Source organism: Aquarana catesbeiana, linkage group LG10, assembly GCF_042186555.1.
Source record: "Aquarana catesbeiana isolate 2022-GZ linkage group LG10, ASM4218655v1, whole genome shotgun sequence".
Taxonomy (NCBI): domain Eukaryota; kingdom Metazoa; phylum Chordata; class Amphibia; order Anura; family Ranidae; genus Aquarana; species Aquarana catesbeiana.
The window spans coordinates 240349082-240354370 of record NC_133333.1 but is presented as its reverse complement, the minus strand read 5'-3'; positions in this window follow the sequence as shown (position 1 = coordinate 240354370).

Below are 5289 nucleotides of genomic sequence, written 5' to 3'. Positions count from 1 at the left end.
GTAAATAGATTATTACATGAAAGGGCCAGCATACAGCCAGCTCAGCTTTGGCTTTACTAAGTTTTGTCTCCAAGGTGTTGTTAGGGATTGGTGCCAGGAAGGCATTAGATCTGTACAGAATTCTTGTGTCTGCTCGAATTTATACCCCTGAGATCAGACTGTCGTACCTCAAGTGACATGTCTCCTTCCTTCTCCCATATGACATCATGCTGCTTCCATAAAAACATGCAGGGTGCAACAATGCAAAATACTGACAAGGCAGTCATCATAGTACACTTACATATCATACACACAGTAAAAAAAACAAAACATTAGAGCTCCTACACACATTTTATGAGGCTCCTAGAGTTCTATTGTAAAGACGCATGGTTTTTGTGACGAACGTGATGTCAGACCCCAAACGCTTTCCCCTCACACATTGCTGTCACCTCACTTTCCACAAAGCACAAAGATTTTCCAGCATGTGGGACCACAAGCTAGGTGCCAGCAGACTGAGAGCGATCGACACTGGGTTTGGTTACCTATGCAGTTAACCTGTTATATGGCCTACCAGATAGGTTATAGGGCTATCAACCCTTCACAATAACAATTGTGACTTTTAATAAATGTCTAATACACACTGTCATGACAGACAGGAATATTCAGAGACTCTACCAGTTCAGTCAAAACTTAAAGCAGAGCTCCACCCAAAAGGAGAAGCTCTGCTTGTTCGCACCCCCCTCCACTGCCACATTTGGCACTTTTTCTTGGGACAGGCTTTGGGGTCATGCCACTTTGAGGGGGAGGGGGGGTGCATTCTGGGAGCCTGTCCTGGGGATTTGAATGTTGGTGCAGATGGGGAAGGTATCGCGGATGGTACTTGTTTTTCTACCAGGCGGACATTCGCCCTTATTTGAAGCCAGCTTCCGGTATAAGAATTATTGTAGAAGCTCTTCGAGCTGCAGGTGGTTCACAAGCCTTGCTGTTGTCTTGGCATCAAGAGCCTGGGGGCGTTTGTTTGCCTATCCCATAGTGAGCTTGCTTTGTCCGACTTAGGTGAAGTACTCCTTCAATACTTCCAGATCAATGATGGCACACCTGCAAACAGTCATTAGTTAGCCAAAGAGCCGCCACTTGCCACCAATCTATAGCTGGCTATCGCAGTAAGAAGCATTGGAAGGCGAACAACAGGGACAAACAAGGCCAAGGATAAATCCAAGGGAAAAACCAAGCTTTACTTACCACCAGCCCGCAGACAACCAAATAACCCGTCTATCAGTATGTGTTAAAAGCAGGGGTGGCTCCCCTTCAGTCCACCTGCTCTCACCTATCTATCAGAATGCATGTTCCTCCACTGTGGGGACACTTGTAAATTAGTGTTAGACACCACAGATACCGGGGTGCCTTTACGAGGCTCTGTGGCTTACGCATGTATTTGCAAATGTGTGCAGACTAAACCCCCTGCTTTTAACACATACTGTTAGATGGGTTATTTGGTTGTCTGCGGGCTGGTGGTAAGTTAAGCTTGTTTTTTCCTTCGGATTTATCCTTGGCCTTGTTTGTATTAGTTAACCAAAGTAGCTATACCTAGCTCCTTACAAACCAACAATGGTAGAAGGTTCCAGCGCACAATCACCTTGCGGTTCCTAAAGTTAATTCTAAGGTCCCGCTACATGGCCGGGCTGCAACCACCGAAAGTAATTGCTGTACGTTCCTCCAGCAGCCTCTGAACATCGTGGAGACCTCATGCAGAGATGTCAACCAACATGACAGGCAGGGGACCCAATCCGATTCTATTGTGGCGCATTCTTTCAGCACTACTGATGGGCTTAGTAGTCCTCATTGCACCTGTCTTTGGCAGGAAGCCAGTAGCTTACTCACTTTCTTATGACAGAATTTGCTGAAGCTTCCCACCCTGATAGCTAGTTATTGATCTATCACATTCACATGTATGCTGCCATGGAGGCACGGGGAAAACAGAAAATTATTTCCTACTTACCGTAATTTTTTTTTCCTGGTGCCTATCCTTGGCAGCATACTGAACCCACCCAGTTTGTTCCTAGTGATGTACAGGGAATGGGCTGTTGTGTAGGTGTTAACCTTTTATAGATATGCACTGGTCCTGTGGACTGGGCTACTATCATACGTATGCTGCCATGGCTAGGCACCATGAAAAGAAAATTACAGTAAGTAGGATAGAATTTTCGGTTGCATTATTGCCTCTTTTCTTATATAATATTTGTTTGCACCTGTATTTATTTTGTTTGCACCTTTTTACTTGTTTACTTATTAAAAAACATTTTAAAATCAATAATAGGATCTCAAACGCACTAAGCCAGAACTTAAAGTAGAATTATAGGCAAAACTACCAGTTTTGTCATTTTTTTTTGTCATCTGTATCCCATTGGGGAGATTTCCCTTCACTTCCTGTCCCATAGCCAAACAGGAAGCGAGGGAAAATCCCGGAAAATTAAAGGAATCTTTTGGGGATCCCCAGGTCACCAGAACTAGTGTCACCGTTGGAAAATTTCTCCTCTATTACTTTTCTGGGGACAACCCAAAATTTGGGATTTTCTTTTACTTTCAATGATAATGATAAACAGGTCTCCACTCTATCCAAAACAAAAGAAAAAAAAAAGTTTTGCCTTTTGTTATACTGTACTTTAACAAACAACTAAAGCAACAAACATTTCCTGAAGAGGGGAAGGGGAAAGTTTACACTATTGGTCGCTTGGCGCCTCTCTCCCCTTCTCCTCTTCTGTTTCAGTGTGGGTTCCATAAGCCCAGAGCAGGCTGTCTGTTTCCATTGGATACTACAGACATTTCTCATTGATTTTTTGTCTTCCATTCCCATGCAGACGGAGTATATAAGAGACACTGGGGTTGCTTTATTAAAGGCAAATAGGCTGTGCACTCTGAAAGTGCAGTTGCTCCAGAGCTTAGTAAATTAGGTAAAGCTTCACTTTGCAAAGAATACCCAATCACGTTCCAGAAAAATAAAAAAAACAGCATTTTTGCTTACACATGATTGGAAGATAGAAGTCCGCAGAGCTTCTGCTCATTTACTAAGTTCTGGAGCAACTGCACTTTGAGTGCACGGTCTATTTGCTTTTAGTAAATCAACCCCAGTATCTCACAAAAGTGAGTACACCCCTCACGTTTTTGTAAATATTTTATTATATCTTTTCATGTGACAACACTGAAGAAATGACACTTTGCTACAATGTAAAGTAGTGAGTGTACAGCTTGTATAACAGTGTAAATTTGCTGTCCCCTCAAAATAATTCAGCACACAACCATAAATGTCTAAACCGCTGGCAACAAAAGTGAGTACACCCCTAAGTGAAAATGTCCAAATTGGGCCCAATTAGCCATTTTCCCTCCCTGGTGTCATGTGACTCGTTAGTGTTACAAGGTCTCAGGTGTGAACGGGGAGCAGGTGTGTTAAATTTGGTGTTATCGCTCTCACTCTCTCATACTGGTTACTGGAAGTTCAGCATGGCACCTCATGGCAAAGAAGTCTCTGAGGATCTGAAAAAAAGAAATAATTGCTCTACATAAATATGGCCTAGGCTATAAGAAGATTGCCAAGACCCTGAAACTGAGCTGCAGCACGGTGGCCAAGACCATACAGCGGTTTAACAGGACAGGTTCCACTCAGAACAGGCCTTGCCATAGTCGACCAAAGAAGTTGAGTGCACATGCTCAGCATCGTATCCAGAGGTTGTATTTGTGAAATAGAGGTATGAGTGCTGCCAGCATTGCTGCAGAGGTTGAAGGGGTGGGGGGTCAGCCTGCCTGCACACTGCATCAAATTGGTCTGCATGGATGTCGTCCCAGAGGGAAGCCTATTCTAAAGATGATGCACAAGAAAGCCCGCAAACAGTTTGCTGAAGACAAGCAGACTAAGGACATGGATTACTGGAACCATGTCCTGTGGTCCGATGAGACCAAGATAAACTTATTTGGTTCAGATGGTGTCAAGAGTGTGTGGCGGCAACCAGGTGAGAAGTACAAAGACAAGTGTGTCTTGCCTACAGTCCAGCATGGTGGTGGGAGTGTCATGGTCTGGGGCTGCATGAGTGCTGCCAGGACTGGGGAGCTACAGTTCATTGAGGGAACCATGAATGCCAACATGTACTGTGACATACTGAAGCAGAGCATGATACCCTCCCTTCAGAGACTGGGCTGCAGGGCAGTATTCCAACATAACAACCCCAAACACACCTCCAAGATAACCACTGCCTTGCTATAGAAGCTGAGGGTAAAGGTGATGGACTCGCCAAGCAAGTTTCCAGACCTAAACCCTATTGAGCATCTGTGGGGCATCCTCAAAGGGAAGGTGGAGGAGCGCAAGGTTTCTAACATCCACCAGCTCCGTGATGTCGTCATGGAGGAGTGGAAGAGGACTTCAGTGGCAACATGTGAAGCTCTGGTGAACTCCATGCCCAAGAGGGTTAAGGCAGTGCTGGAAAATAATGGTGGCCACACAAAATGATGACACTTTGGGCCCAATTTGGAGATTTTCACTTAGGGGTGTACTCACTTTTGTTGCCAGCGGTTTAGACATTAATGGCTGTGTGTTGAGTTATTTTGAGGGGACAGTAAATTCTCACTGTTATACAAGCTGTACACTCACTACTTTACATTGTAGCAAACGGTCATTTCTTCAGTGTTGTCACATGAAAAGATCTAATAAAATATTTACAGAAATGTGAGGGGTGTACTCACTTTTGTGAGATACTGTAGGTATATAACTCTTTTCATTCACCATCTTTTGGACCTTTTATCAGACAAGCTAGGGCACCTCTGTGAATTTCTGTTTGTTTCTTGAACAAACATTTCCTACACAAAGTTGGCAATGGATCATTTTACAGTGAAACGTTACAAAGTTTCACAAACAATACATAAATCAAAGTTTATTTACAGTTCCCATGTGTATTTGTGAAAAGAATATAAAAAAATAAAACCAGCCATTATTAAACCTGTCGGAGCAAGTTTTCTGTATCGCCCATATGAGGTTTGGCTGTACACACGAGCAGGTCTCTGAGTTTAAAGCAGTATTAAATGCAAAACCCAAAATGTAATATATTGTGGCTTACCAATCATTAAATGCCATGCCTGCATTTGTTTTCTTTTTTTTCACCTGGTGATCCGACCAGTAACCCACCTCCTGTATTAGTGAGACACAACTCTGGATGAAGGAGCACAGGAGGTACAGCAGACAGCAGCATTGTCAATCTGGGGGGAGGGGAGTGTTAGCTGTACTAGCAGATTTAAATACATTAACAAACTGAAGTCAAACTCCAG